The following is a 16,286-nucleotide window of genomic DNA, read 5'->3' as shown; positions in this document are numbered from 1 at the left end:
CAGCACTCCCCAAACTGTTCCAGCTTCTCATGCCTTCTTCCTTCTTCTCTGTCCTAAAATGGAATTAAATGCTAGAACTTGGAGGGACTTTAGAGACCAAAAGCTCTGTGGTTCTCAAACACTGGCTTGTGCCAAGGGCTGTGTGACTGGGATCACTGGAGAGCTGGTTTACCAGAGCGCTCCCCCACTGGGGATTCTGATTCGAAAGGGCAGACCCAGATAGGTGAGCATTTTGGGTGTTTATAAGCTCCCCAGGAGACTCTGGTACTCAGCCAACACCCTCTTCTCCTTTACACACACCCTCCTTTTATAGGTGAGGAACCAACGACCCAGAGAGGGATATCAGCATGGTTTAGGTCACACTGTTAGGGTGCCTAGTCGAGGAGGATTTTGAAATCGAGGTCAGTACCTGCTTTGGGCCTGCCTTGTGCTGCCACCTTACCATCCTTTGAAAGCTCCCAAGTTTTCATCCCCTTACAACCCTCACAGCGGTAAGAATGAGGAATTTGCTGTCCAGATGGGGGGAGTGTAAGTTAGATGCTTGTAAACAGGGAGTTGCTTCTGTTTTATTGACCTAATAATTACCTGCAATATGGTTTGCTTCTTTTAAGCTGATCCCCAGAGTTTGATTGTTGTAAATCGGAAATAATAATACCCAATTCATACAGTTTTGAGCATTCATTGTAAAGATATTGTGTGGGAAACCCTGGCATTTTTGCTAGGGAATGCATTAACCAATTCCCCCGCCCACAAACACACACACACACACACACACACACAACACACACGCATACACACACTCCACTAATGTCATGTAAGGAAATCCCTTCTGTTACTACTTCTCTCTCCTTTAGCTCCTGACCCCTACTGAGGATAACAGCAATATGCCCTTTCCCCAAACAGTGATTGAAAACTGTAAGGTAAACAGGTGCCCCTGCATTGCACACACACGTCCTCCCTGGGACCATTCCGAGCCATGGGCCACAAGAATTCGACTATTCAACAAATCAACCTTTATACATACCTTGAAACCTGATAACCCAGGATTTCCACCTAATGACAACTCAGCCACCCACCTTACCAATCTAGAAATCACCCAATGTTTTCAAGGCTTGTGATGCTACCATGAAGGAGCAGCACGTTACGAATGTCTATGTTTCTGATATGGATAACAGTCACCTAGAGTCGATGTGCTCAAGATCGCAAGCCCTCCCCAGTGTACTTTCTCATTAGGTAGGTCATTTCTTAAGCTTCAGCACTCTTCCCATACCCTCTGTCTGCTCTCTTCCTTCCTTCCTTCCTTCTCTTTCCATCGGGAAATCTGAAGGCAAGAGGGTACCGGGGGCCAGGGCCTCTGCCGCATCTGGCAGGCTTCCATTCCCTTCCTTCTGCTGTCACCCAGCTGTCCGCAGCCTTGGCCTCCAGGAGAGAAGGGGCCCTTCTGCAGTGATGAGAGAGGGTGAAGCTAGGAAGTGGTTTGGCCTTGGACTGCCTGGCTGTAGAGACGCTGACTGGTGAGACTGTATCGTCTGGGCCTAGAAAGAGCTGCTGGAGCTACCCACTGGGGATGTTCCTCCTGTGTTTCTGAGTAACTGCAGCAAAGGAACTTAGCATCAGTGCTAATTAAAAACCTTTGGCCTCATAATGCATAAAGCAATCACAGTGACTCAGCACGTAAGGGGCCTCTGGTTTCAAAATAAGTCCACAAGTTCTTTGATCTCCTCCCTTCAAAGCAGCCTAATTCCTCTTTTGAGTGTGGCTTATACACTTTTAATCAATAGGATGTAGCAGAAATGTCAGAATATGACATCCAAGGGTAGGTCATAAAAGACATTATTACACTTCTGTTTTGCTCCCTCCTTTGCGTCATGTGCTCTGTAGGAAGCCAGCTGCCATATCATGAGACAACCGAGCAACCCTGTAGAGAAGCCCACATAGCGAGGAACTGAGGCCTGTTCCCCATAGCTGTGTGAGCACGCCATCTGGGAAGCAGATCCTCCAGTCTCAGGCAAGACAACATGGCCGCAGCCGCTGCCACCATCTACACGGCAGCCAGACCCTGAGCCAGAGCAGCCTAGCTCAACTGCCTCTGAATTCTGAACCTACCAACGTGGCAAGATAGTAGAAATCTGGTGTTTGAATCACCACGTTGTGTGGTATTTTGTTACATCACAATAGATAACCAATATAGGGCTCTTCATCTTTCCCATAGCAACTGTGACGAAAGGCAATCCAGGCTCAGCTCCAACACCCCCAACGACAGAACTTGCTTCCTCCAGCACAGCCCAGGGAATGGCTTGACCACTCTGTTATGGGGTGCTGCCCTCACTGAGCTGGTTTTGGCTTCCCTGTAACTTCCATCCCCGTCAAGGCACACCCTGTGAAGCCAAGGTGCATCCTCTCCTCTTCCATGTGACCGCCCTTCAGACACCTGAAGTCAGCGACGATGCCTGCCCTCGTGTCCTCCTCCACTGGCTACAGGAATAAAGAGGAGGGGCCCAGGAAAAGAGACATAGTCTGTAGTTAAGCCACAGTCTTTTGTGCACCAACCCAAGAGGGACTGGATACTGAGAGGCCTTGGCAAATGAGGAACACCAGTCCTGAACCACTAGGTAATATGATAAGAGGAGTAACACTAATAATAATAACTAACACTAACATCGCACTTAGGGTGCGCCAGATTTGTCCTATGTGTTTTATGTGTGTTAAGTTGTTTAAACCTCACAACAACTCATCACTATTGCTCCTTTCCACAGATGGGGAAACTGTGGTGGTTACAACATGCCAAAGGTCCCCCCAGCTAGTAAGGGGCAGAGCCTGCTTTCAGGGGGTGTTCTCCCAATCACAACTCAATACTGCCTTTCCTCCTTGGTCTAGCTCACCTCAGAGCTGCCTTGAAAGCCTGTATAGAAACAAAAATCATTTATTCAGCATCTGCTATGTGTCAGCACCTGGGCTGAGCATTCTGCACACACCAGAAACAGTAATGCTCAAAGTCACGCATGGTGACTTTGAGCACTGTGATTGCTTTGTCTTCTCAAAGACAGAAATGGACGAGGGTATTTTTGTCAATCCCATGCCCACCATGTGATTTTTAGAAGGATCCATGGTCTTGAGGCTGCCGTTCATTTGTGATGGCAGCAAATCTACCCCAGTCTGTAAAGGCTGAGGTCCTTCATCGGCAGAAAAGGAAAGCTGTCAGATCCTCAGAGCCCCCAGGACACTCATTTATCATGGCGAGAAATATTGATATTAATAAACCCTTCCACCTGGTACAATTTCCTGCCATCACCGCCCACCACCACTTTCTATTTGTAGAATAAAACTCTCAGCAAACAGAGCTTCACACTTCCTGCAGGCCTGTCAGATAAACACACATAAACACTCACGGGCAACCATTTCACACCTAATGGGTGGGGGTTGAAGGTGTGTGCCGGGCACAGCAGGAGGTTGGAGAGCTGCTTTCCCTCGGATTCCCTCTCCCAGGAGCCTGGCAGCAATGGGCAAGATGCAGCCCTCCCCACCACCTCCCACTCGTGAGGTGCCTGTAAGCACTGAAACAAAGTCGAAGTCAGGACTCTGGTCTCCAGGTCGGTCAGGAAAATTCCCCTCCAAGGCGTGCGGCGTGCTTTGAGAAACCTGCCCTTTCTTAGATCTCAGGAAGAGGCAGATCCAGATTTTGTGAGGCCTGAAGCTTATACAACTGGAGGTCCTTTTTTAAGAAAAAGAATACCACATTATGATACGTGAGGTTTGAAAACCACTATTTATGTAAAATGAGAAATCACAACCAATCTCAAAATCTTAAAAATGCTGACCATACCATAAACATCACAAAGTCCACACAAATGATGTACGATTTTATTAATTGCCTGACATATGACTAAAATATTTTTTTCCTACCTTTTTTGGGGGCCACATGTTCTTTAAATTGTTTCTTCGAATTTGATGACAATTCTGCCATAGGAAGACAAGTCAGTCTTAGCTCTAGCATGCTTGATCAAGATTTTTTTCTTACCGATTGTTTCAAAAAAGATTCTTTCAGCATCACAACTCATTACTGGAAATACCATGTAAACATTTAGGATTGTTGTCGATTTGGGGAAAATGTCCAACAAAATTTCTTTCCTACATGATTGCATGACTTCAGAGCATAACAAGTATTCCTTAGCAGTGACTAATCTTAAAAACTCTTATTTATTTATTTATTTAATTTTTTTTACTTTTTAAAAAAATTTTATTTTATTATGTATGTTAGTCACCATACAATACATCACCAGTTTTCGATGCAGTAATCCATGATTCACTGTTTTCATACAACCCCCAGTGCTCCATGCAGTACGTGCCCTCCTTAATACCCATCACCAGGCTAACCCATCCCCCCACCCCCCTCCCCTCTAAAACCCTCAGTTTGTTTCTCAGAGTCCACAGTCTCTCATGGTTCATCTCTCCTTCCGATTTTCCCCTCTTCATTTTTCCCTTCCTTCTCCTAATGTCCTCCATGCTATTCTTTAAGTTCCACAAATGAGTGAAACCATATGATAATTGACTTTCTCTGCTTGACTTATTTCCCTTAGCATAATCTCCTCCAGTCCCATCCATGTTGATGTAAAAGTTGGGTATTCATCCTTTCTGATGGCTGAGTAATATTCCATTGTATATATGGACCACATCTTCTTTATCCATTCATCTGTTGAAGGGCATCTTGGCTCTTTCCACGGTTTGGCTATTGCGGACATTGCCGCTATGAACATTGGGGTGCATATGGCCCTTCTCTTCACTACATCTGTGTCTTTGGGATAAATACCCAGTGGTGCAACTGTTGGGTCATAGGGTAGCTCTGTTTTTAATTTTTTGAGGAATCTCCGCACTGTTTTCCAAAGTGGCTGTACCAGCTTGCATTCCCACCAACAGTGTAAGGGGGTTCCCCTTTCTCCACACCCTCTCCAACATTTGTTGTTTCTTGTCTTGTCAATTTTTGCCATTCTAACTGGTGTAAGATCCTTTACCTCTTTCATTAGGTTTATTCTGAGTTATCTTATGGTTTTTGGTGCTATTGCAAATGGAACTAGAAGCTGGTTCTTTGAAAGAATTAATAAGATCGATAAACCACTGGCCAAACTTATCCAAAAGAAAAAAAAAAAAGGACCCAAGATGACATGATACTTTATGTGGGAAACCCAAAAGACTCCACCCCCAAATTACTAGAACTCAGACAGCCATTCAGTAATGTGGCAGGATAAAAAAGTCAATGAACAGAAATCAGTTGCTTTTTTATACATTAATAATGCAACTGTAGAAAGAGAAATTAGAGAAACAATTCCATTTAAAAACTCTTTAAATTGAAAATCACTCATTGGTTTATTTATTAGTTATCCATGTCCTCATTGGAGAAAGGTAGCATGAGTTGTGTACTATCCTCATGGGTGTCAGTTTATCAACAAGAAATGTAAATCTTTCTCCAATGTATTCATATGATTCACTCCTCATCATTAGTTGGATTACTAAACAATACAAGAGTCTATTCATTATTATTCTTTTGAAAGTTATGTCTCCTACTGAATTATTGCTTTTGATACGATTAATTATAGTTCTATCCTTGAATCAGAATTTCTATTTACTTCATTGCTTTTCTTCTTCTATTAACTTTTTTCCTGAAATTTCTCTGTTATTAAATAAATGTATTTAAGAATGACAAAAGAATATACTTTTCCCATGTCCCCAAATTGGGAATCCTCCTCTAGGAACTCAGCTGCCTCAATGTTAATACTTCGCTAAGGGCAAAAGACAATCTTAGCCCCAACCCCCCAGGATCCTGTAAGTTTACTTGAACATATAAACATTCCTTTGGAAACTTCCTTTCTCTCTACCCCCCCAAGATACACGTTGGCAATCATGCCCCAAGCATATGACCCACCGATATACATCTGAAGGGTCTCGTGACTCTGGTTTTATTAGACAGTAATAAATGACCTTTCCCAACAATAGCTAGCCCCCTCAAGGTCCTGAAAACCTTGCTTCCAAATTCCTTAGAGACTGAGGCTCTCCCTAACCCCCTCCCAACTTGAAAGTATATATAATTGGCCATTCCCCCTCCCCGGTGCTGCTTTCCCTGCCCATGGGTCCTGTCCCTATGCGTTAATAAAGCCACCTTGTTGACCAAAGATGTCTCAAGAATTCTTCCTTGGCCATTGGCTTGAATCCTAACATCTTTCCTACATCATCTACTGCCTTATTTCTTTTAGTGAAATGTCCCAAAAATGTCTTTCCAAATTGAATTAAAATGGCATATTAATTAAGCCTTAGGAACTTTTAAGTAAAACACCTTGCTTCTTATTGTATTCAAGTTTCTCTTCTGAGTCTTCAAAAATAATTTTTAGAGTCTCTTTTCAAGGTTGTTGCATCAATGTTGCAAGGTTGAACAGATTTATAATAGCAGGCCAACCACTATCTACATAATTCCAAAGCTGGGTACTATAGGCCACATTCGTACAAAATGAAACCTCTGCTCCTGTACATTTTGGAGAGTAGAAATATTCTTGGAAGCCATTCCGACACTAGATACCCAACAATAACTCAACTAACCATACATGGAAGTGATAGTGATTTCAAACAACACTATATATGTGTGTGTGTGTGTGTGTGTGTGTGTATATATATATATATATAGTTTAATAAATTGAATATGTCCCCAACTCAGCTTCCCCTTGCCCCTATAGCCCAAATGCCCATGGTCACCACAACATTCCCTAGAATAAGGGGGTGTATGAGGGAGAAGAAATTGCAGCAGAAAGAGATAATGGATTTAACCAATTGCAGTAAAAAAATGTTTGTTTTGAGGAAGTGTTTAACCTGAACGAAGTCCCAATGGCCAAATCTAGGATAATTTGAGCAACGAAATAAATAATAATAGTAATGGATTTAACCTGCAGAAAAAGTTAATATCTATCGGTTCATGATGATATAAATAAAAAAATAAAAATAAATAAAATAACTGATTAAAGAAATGGGGGAGAAGGGACAGCTTTTCCTTAAAGAAGATTTCCAATTAAAACTTGTATAAAAGGGAAGATGGAAATAGAAAATCACCATTTGGCAAACACCACAGTAATAACTGTTGCAGGCAAGAATCATCAATGGATGCTAAAATCAGTGGTGAAAGTATGATGATAAACAATATTTGCATAGTATCAAAGTATCTCCTCATCAGATACTTATTAATTACTAGGGGGCACGGGGGAATCAAACGCTACAGAGGAGAAGGCTCGCAGACACATTAACCAAATGGTTGAAGTTAACATCACCAGAAACAAAACACACCGATATCATGTAGTGCCTGGTATCGTGCCCAAGAGAACATAACATCACTGTCAAGTCAGTGAACTCTTCAGGCATCCAGCGGTTTGGTGCAAGGGGGGATGTCTCTTGGAAATAAAGGACAAATTATTGTATCTCCCACCTCTCACCACTAAGAAAGGAGCCCCATGCCTGGTAGGCCTCTCTGGGATCTGAAAGCCGCTTAGTGAAACTGCTCTGGCCCATTTACCAGGTAACATACAAAGCTGTTAGCTCTGGGTCACAGAAGTCCAGGTGCAGTGTAAAAGAGGACTGATATTGCTTAGACCGAACAATGAGCAGACCCTATTGATATTAGAGTTGTCCGTGGTGGGCAGAAACACCATGTGGAGCTTATGGCATGCCCCAGTAGGAGAATCACAATGTAGACCCCTAGGGTCCTGGAGCAAGGCTATTCCATCTGCAGAGGAGAGCTATATACCATTTGAAACATAGCTCTTGGCATGCTAGTGGTCCTGGTAGAGATGGAGCATCTGACAAGTGACTACGTAGCCAAAGCTTCCCATCACGAGCTGGCATCCAATCTACCAAGCCATTGGGTCAACAGACCCAGCAGCAATCTGTGGGTAACAGAAGTGGTTCATCAGGGATTGGGCATGAGCAAGGTCAGAGGGCAATGTAAGCTGCACTGGTAGATGGCCCAGATGCCCCTGTCATCACCACTGTTGTACCAAGTTCGCTCCCTTAGATAAAATGTACGGCCACATGGGGGATGCCTTCCAATAGCCAAGCTGATGGACGAAGAAAAAGACTGTGACTGGTTCAAGGATGTGTTGGCTTAATTTGGAGATGCTAGCCAAAAATGGACTGCTGTGGGCCTGCAGTCCCACTTGGGGCAGTCCTGAAAGACAATGTTCAGGGAGTCCTTCCACTGGGCAGAACACATGGTCATTCACTTTGGGTGGAAAAGAAATAAGAATAGGTACACACAACTCAATGCTGTGGGAAATCACTGGGCTGGTTGGCCAAGGGGCCTGAAAAGAGAAAGATTACAAGACTGGGGCCTAGGAAGAGCCTGGAGGTGGATCTACGGGTGAAGATCTTTGTACTGCATGTTAATGCCCAGCAGAGAGCATCTACCATGGAGGGGGCACTAAACTCTGTGAAAATGGGGCGCTATCCTCTAGGATGCCACTAACACTCCCCAAGACCATTATGTGATGTAGTATCCCCGAAAGGTAGAATATATGGGTCCAGGAACCAAGGGCCCTGTACACCTTCATTTTCTGTGTCCTACCTGAGCAATCAATGCCTCTCCTTGCTGTCGCATTAGGCTCTGCAAGTCTAGAGGTCTTGATTCCCAGAGGGAAGCATCTGTACTGGGGAACACAGGAAATGCCCCATTAAACCTCAAGCCTCAGTTGCTGCCTAGTCACTGTAAGCGTCTTGTGCCAAAAGAAGGTGAGAAAAGGAGTCCCTACTCTAGCAGGGTAATTGACCTTGATCATCAGGTACATACTGGGGCTTTTCCTGGTACTCTCTTGCCTCTTCTGGTGATAACTTAAGTGCAGCAGGCATGGCCAGAGAACAGCATACTGACCAGAAGCTCACATGTGATGGTTTGGGTCCTCCTAGCAAAGTCAAAAGCAAAAAGAATATAAAATAGGCAATCGTGGCCTTGAGACCAACCACACCCATTTGGGTTATAGATCATCCCTCTAAACTTCCTCTGGTAAGTGGCAAAGGGGGCCCACCGGAATGCCAGCAGAGCTGCTCCCAGAGAGACTGAACTTCCTATCAAAGCCCAAGCAGTGCATAAGGCAGGTGCTCTGGTGCCTCACCCAGAAGCTTCCATTCAGGGTCAAAGTTCCCATTCCCTCAGCTGCCATGAGTGTTGGCTGCTGACTGCTCACACCAAGCCCTCTAGGAATTGCCCCACACTAAAGGGAGTGGTCTGGGGAGCAAGATGGGGCTCCCTTGCCTCAGTCGGAGTCAATTCAGAAGGACCATACCTGTAGAATTGGCTGGGGCCGCTGTTGCAACTGCACCACACCTCAACCCAGCCCTGTGCTCATTCCTGCTTCCTCACTCCCTTACAGGCATCGTTCCAGAGACGATCACCCTGCAGAAAATCTTCCTGCACACAGATGTCTGCAGCAGTCTGTCTCTCAGGAAACCTGACTCAAGACTCCCGGCTTTCCTACATGCTCTTGACATGAGTAGGAGTGTTGGCCCATATACGTAATAGTCCCAACTCCTACAGGTGAGGGGGCATGATGTGAAGCATCACATGGACGTAGAGGGTGAGCAAGAAGTAAAATGTGTGGTTTGCAGTCACTGAGACGTGACGGCTGTTTGTTACCACAGTAGAACTGAACCCATCCAGACTGATACAGAATCAATACAGTAATTCTGCCATTAAAATTTTACAGATTTTGGACCCAGTTTAGAGGTGGCCCAGGCCAAACTTCAATTTATGAAGCAAATGTAGGTCTGAGCTTATGGGTGACAAATTAGAATCAAGCAAGAAAGAGAGAAACAAAGTCAGGGAGGCTAAGTGCCAGCTCAGTAGAGTTTTCTGGAGTCTCGACTCAGAGTTGCAGGACCGAATTCACTTAGAATTGCTTGTGGTGGTTGTTGGGTAAGTCCGGAACATGAGGATGAATTGCTAGTCAGCAGGACATGGTTAGAGTTGGTTAGCCAGCTGTCCATGTGGTTTCAGGTCACTGCCAAGAGCTTTTTGTGGGTAGTCCAGATGTTTCTGGACTCAAGTGGAAAGTGAGTCAGTGCCCATATCTGTGAGAGAAATAAAGATGAATACTTCATTGTTGTGTTTAATGTCTTCATCCAGTGGGAGGCATGGATCTAAGACAAAGGTCTGGACACTTGACAGTGCACTCATAGACAAGAGAACTTGATAAAGTCCTTTTCAAAGAGGTGTCAGCAATGATTTTTGCTGATGAAACTTGACTAGTCACGGGGCTTTACATTGTGGCCCTGTCTCTGTTCAGGTAGGGGGTAGAGTTTCTTGAGCCCGTGAATGTGTCCTTGACAGCCTTGTTAATGCCCTGCAATATAACACAGTGGTATCTGGCTCAGGAATGTTCTGTTGCTATAGCTGCTGAGGGAAAAGCCAGAGTCTCCCTTGTTAATATTTCATGAAGTCAAGTCTTGGGAATTTGTGTGTTGTCGATCTCATCAACCTAAGAGCCATAGGCGGTGCATCTGGCTTCTGGCATCCAGTTTCTGCACAAATCTTGGCCCGTTTATTATTTTTAATCCCATTTTGATATTCCATTCCCTCTGCTGACTGCAGACAATGTGGGCATTGACAGCATGAATAATTCTGTAGGCTTTACAATTTTAAAACCTGACCTGTCAAATGTATGTCCCTATGGTTGGAGAGTCTTCCAAATCTGGGAATGAAGTTTTATAGAGTCTTTGGCTAATCACCACTGCCTCAGCCTTGGCATACAGATATGCTTTACCCATCTTGAAGAGACCATAAATTACTAAAACATGCCCATATGGATAGCATTTTCCTTATCTGGATAACTCGAGCTTGAATTCTAATTACAGATAGCCCCTAGAAGGAGGGAATAAACTGCTTTCTCTTTTTTGACAGTCACCCCGCGCTCCCTCTTCAGTTGTGAGCCTGATAAAGAGGGCCGCTCCTGGTGTACTGTTTGGCCAAACAAGAACACTGTGCACAAATCTGGTCCAGCCTCCTATTTCCTAACATCCCATCTTTGTGGCCATGGGTGGTGTCATGGGCTATGTGACCAAGGGGAGGAGGCAATGCTGTTTGTACCAAGCAAAATAGGGGTACACAAGACCCTCTGCCCATCTCCAAAGATTCTGATATGAATCCGAGACCTCATCCCAAAGTGCTACCTGAGGAGAGTGCCGGGCTCATGAAACCCCAAAGAAGCCACAGACCGAGAGTAGCCAATGGCCGAGGCTACTTGGCTATGAGCCAAAGCAAACACCTTTTTACACATAAAGACACGAGAAATTTTTAATTTTTCCATTGTCATAAATGGCCCAAAGGCACAGCAGGCGTCCGGCTTTGAAGAACCAAGTGTCCCCAGCTCAGGTGGGGACAGTGGTCTGCGCCGCATGAGGCAAGGAGCGGCTGCACCCCCCTGGGGAGAACGGAGTGCATCTCAGAGATTAATCCTCTTGTTTTTTCCTTCTTAAACCAATGACTGCTTTACAGATCCTGCTAAGCCCGACAGAACACAATACCCGCTGCAAGGTAAGCTTATCTCCGTTTTACAGATGGAAGAAATCAGAGTCCAAGAGACTGGTGGGTTGCACTGGCCAAGCCTGGTCTCGAACCCAGGTCCTTCTGCCTCCAAAACCCTTGCACATCACCTCTGCTGTAGCCCTTCCCTTCTCTGCAAAACAGCCCCTCCTCTGTAGTACAAGCCCCAGCTGGATGGAGACTCTTGCTGATCAACCTCCGTGTCTAGGGAACAGAGCAGCAGCAAAGAGATCTACTTGATTCATCTGTGTATTCCTCCCTTCTCTCCTTTATTCTCCATCCATTCACTTAAACATTTGTGCTCCCTTGGGCAGCACATACACTTCCCAAATACTTATTGAACTGTCACTCTGACCCAGATACCCCGCTAAGTGCTGAAATAGGTCAACAGAACAGGGGACACACTGTGGAAATCAGACACCAACCAAGTAAACCCACCAATAAATACATAATTACAAGCTGTGCGGAAGGCCTTTTTTTTTTTTTTTTTTTCTCCGAAGTCCCTTCCCATCTGCAGCAGCAATACTGGAGAAGGAATGTCAGTTGTGTGGTTTGTGAACTGGAACTGAGAGAAGCTCCAGCACCGCACTGCTCACAAGAAACAGACGTGTATCATGCAAAGTGCAGACGCAGGCCCAGTTTCTAGGAGCAGCGTTAGGGCAGGTGAAAACAAACAAGTGAAGTTAATGTTAATAATATATTTGACTCAACCCTGTATGTCCAAAAGACCATTCCAACAACATCTCATTGTTGATGAAATACTTTACTGTTTTTCAGACGGTCCTCAACATCCAGCGTGTTTTTAAGGCTTACAGAAGATGTGAATTCAAACTAGTCTCTTTGCAAATGCTCAACGCTGCGTGTTGGTTGGGGTTGCCGTGTTGCACGGTACACATTTAGTGGACACTGACAGAGCAATCTCGAATGTACGTTGTGTACGTTGGTGCCTTTCAACCTTAGCTATCGTGGGAATCACTGGAAAATCACAATTCTCATTTGATTGGCGTGGGGGTGGGGTAGGGTAGGGGAGAGGGGTTGCCTGGGTGTCCGTATATTTGAAAGCTCCCCAGGTGATTTGAATGTGTAACACAGTGTAAACAATAGCACCTTGCACCCAAAGTCTTCAGATCATTCAAAGTGACAGGCCTGAAGCTCCCCCACCCCCGCTTGCTAACCTCTGCTCTCTCCCCCCTGCAAGCTCAGCCCTGGCCGCAGGCTCCAGGCCAGGCACCTCAGTCTGGAAAGTCGGGCTGAGGAGCCCCAGAGCATTTGTCATCCCACCTGGCACGCACAGCCTGGCTGCTGGTCCCACTCAGACCGTCCAGCCCTGGCTCTCACAAATCTGACTCTACCTTCACTGTTTATCTCCTATGCCTAAGGCTTTCTTGGTCCAGGGGTCTGCGCCATGTCTCTAGTCTTGGGCCTGCCTTGGTCTCTTTCCTGTCCCCCAACTGTCCTAACCTACCCTCCTCCGAAAACATCTCTTGGAGCTTCTACCCTTTCTCCTACTTGCTGGGACACCTGCCACCTCTTTGCCAGGTCCTCCAGAGTCTCTGGATCCCTGGATCCACCAGCCTGTTGCTCTCCCTTCACTCCCCGCCTCCAACCTCTCCCCAGCAGCTGGGCCACCGTCCCTGCCTTGGTGGTTAACCCTTCTCTGCCCGATCTTATCAGAGCATCTTAAACTCAAGCTCCTTTAACCTCTGATCCATAATGGGCTCGTTAATTGTTGTATCTAGGCACGTCAACCTACCCAGGAAACAAGAACCCTGCTTATCTCTATTTTTATCCCTCTCTCTTTACTTTTGTTTTTTATCTTACCTTTTAAGGTTTTTTAGTCTTCAGTTGTTTCTCCTGCTCTAGGCCTGCCATCCCCAGAGGAGACAACAGAAAGTCTAATAAATAGTGGAAGAAGCATGTCGCCCACAGTCACCACAAGAGGTGTCTGCTCTGAGCTGACTCACCGCCCTTGACTGGTCTGGGAGCACGGAGAGGCCTGCAAAGCCAATGGAGAAAACTTTCCTGGGAGATTCGGTTTCCAGCTCAGTGTTCTCATGGCTTGCGTGAGTTTTTTTTGCCCCAAAGTCCTGAAGACAGCATTGTTATAGTCAGCTCTGCAGTCCTGTTATGAGGGTAGCAGAATCCTTGGCTGGAAAGTTAGTAATTCCTACGCTATTTTACATAGCCTTACAGCTGGTGTCTCCAGAGCCAAGCTTGTCAGATAAATAAAATAAAGGCTGTGAGGCTGTTATCTAAAGCCTATCACAATTCTATTCCCACTGGGGATTTAGGCAAAGATGAAGAGAAGACAAGAAGAATTTTTTAAGCCCAGGCATCACACATACAGAGGCCAAGACTTAGGCAGCTTTTCTAAATGTGAGGGCAGGAGGGATGACTTTCCCAACTGGTGGCAAATTCCTACTGCCCCACGCCAACAGGTGGAATTTCTGGGGGAGCTAGCTACTCTAGCCCTCTCCTGAACTCTTGAGTCCATAAATTGGCCTGGTCATGAGGCAAATGTCAAGTTTATCTTTGTATCATTCAGTCCTGTCCATAAACCTAAAACAGTAGGATTGAACAGCATTAATTGGTGGGGTGAGCATTGTAGAACAGTAACACAGGGCTTGTGGGGTCCTAGGTGGATGGGTTGGTGGATGGATGGTTGGATGGATGAGAAACTACCCTGTCAACCACGAAAATAATTTATTCTTCTGTCTTGTGTGCAGTGAGATAATATTTGGAAGCATTAATTAATATACTTTTGTCCCTGATAATATATTTTTATTTCTTGACTTTTCCACCATTAAAAAAGTAAAAGATCAAAATAGTATCTTCTTCGCCAGATTGTTATGATTAAATGAGCTAATTGGAAAATGTTTAGCCAGGGTATTAACTTATAGTAAGAGATCAATACATGAAGCTATTGTTACAATTTCCCCATTTTGCATTAATAACTTGTTCAATATCACACAGCAAATAAGTATAATCCCTGGATATATCCTGCCACACTGGGAAGCAGCTGCTTGCTTGGATTTCTCCAGAACCTCACTCTTCCCCCTTAGAGGGAGAACAGCACCACTGAGGCTTCTCGATATCAGCATAGACCAGTCCTCCCCTCCTTCAAATGGTCATGCTCCTGCACTGTAAGGCAAAAAAGAGAAGTGTGTGTGTGGGGGTGTGTGTGCGCGCGCACGCGCATGTGCGTGTGTGCGCGTGTGCATGTGCATATGTTGGGGGGAGGAGTAGAGCAGAGGTCTGCTATCCCGTTTGGAAAATTATAATATATGGGAGGACTCCAGTGTGTTTTCTTGAAAACTCTTCTAGGAATGGAAGCTCTCAGCTTTTATCTCGGAAACCTCAGCGCCATGATTCTGATGGTCCCTCAGACGGGAGGAAAATCAGAAGCTGTAGGGTGCAGAAGAAGAGCTAGCAATTCAGCCCACCCTCTGCTCCTTCCCTGGGACTCTTTAAAATAAATACACCTGCTCAGAGGTTCTATGCAAATGGGGGGCCTCCCCGGCTCCCTTCACCCCCATGCTGGCCCCAAAGGTCCCCACTTGCCCTGAATGTCAAGGACAGTCTGAGGAGCCTCTTAGTTGAAGGAGAAGGACAGGAAAGGGCCAGCCTCTGAAAGGTGGTATTATATGAGTAGAATAAAAAGTTGCCAAGTAAATCAGCCTTTTGGGCCAGAGGCACAGTCTGTGACTCCCTGTTGGTTTCTAAACATCACCCTTGGGCTCCCTCCAGGGCCCTTGTAAGTCTGGGCCCCAGGAGAGTTTAAGACTGAGAGCAGATGGCTTGACCAGAGCCAGGCCCCCTCTCCCAGGGTTGCTAGAGACTGCAAAGCGTGGACCTGAGCGGAAAGGTGACTTACCAAATAGGCAGCCTCCATGTATGCTCCAGATTCAGGATTGTTCTTCCAAGAGCACATACTACCAACCCCAAGGGGGGTGTTGAAAGTAGCACAGCCACTGCCTTTTCTCAATGCGGATTTCATCTGTAACCCGTAACTTCTCTTTTCCTGGTGCTAAACAACAGCAAAATCTCCATCTGAAGTTATTATGAATTTGAACATTTTTAAAGCTATGTTTCTGTAAAGACCTTCAACCTTTAAACGTAGCATCCGACACCCTGGTTTTCCTTAAATACATCAGTGTGGTAGCTAAGACATGCGGCTTGGGTGGGACACATTTACCGTGGACATACCACAAGAGTCTTGCCGATAGCCAATGGAGCAGTCAGGTGGCAGAGAACCCATGTGCCACTAAAGGACACCAGTACATGAAAACTCAGCTTTGGGAAACAGTTAAATGACTGCGGGTAAGTTTCTGATTTTGTAAGATGTTTCCCAGGACCCCTTTTGATACAGTCGTCCTGGGTCACTTATGATATAGTCTGATTTACAAAAAGCCTATCTGTTTGCAACACAACGTAAAAGTGAAGTGGTGTAGTTTGGCTAGAAAAGAAAGCAGAATCGCTTGCTCAGTGGAGGATGGCAAGGGTAATGTCCAGTTGACTTGGGGGAGCACCTTTCCTGGAATTCTTAGCAGAGTCCGTTTTCTAAGAGACTGTCCCAGTAATTAACCACTCTGACCAGTGCAGCCCAGGAGCTTGTGTAAGTAAAATGATGAGGAAGGAACAGCTGTGATTTTGTCACACCAGCGTGGAAGATGATGGAGGCGGACCAGGACAGCAGGGACAGGTTTGTGCTGTGACACAGACA

The 16,286-nt window shown here is 45.4% G+C and overlaps 1 long non-coding RNA gene across 1 annotated transcript; it reads left to right on the top strand.

The window, feature by feature from the left end:
* Positions 1 to 1,886: 1,886 nt before the first annotated feature.
* On the top strand, positions 1,887 to 15,014 carry LOC141374813 (uncharacterized). Its single transcript, XR_012381950.1, has 5 exons — positions 1,887 to 2,612; positions 9,396 to 9,559; positions 12,341 to 12,489; positions 13,427 to 13,626; positions 14,888 to 15,014. It is a non-coding gene; the product is annotated as an uncharacterized lncRNA (long non-coding RNA).
* The last annotated feature ends 1,272 nt before the right edge of the window (positions 15,015 to 16,286 follow it).

This window comes from Callorhinus ursinus, unplaced genomic scaffold, assembly GCF_003265705.2.
Source record: "Callorhinus ursinus isolate GAN/ISIS: 27379988/994484 unplaced genomic scaffold, GSC_fseal_2.0 scaffold1, whole genome shotgun sequence".
Lineage (NCBI taxonomy): Eukaryota > Metazoa > Chordata > Mammalia > Carnivora > Otariidae > Callorhinus > Callorhinus ursinus.
This window is presented reverse-complemented; position numbering and strand designations above follow the sequence as displayed.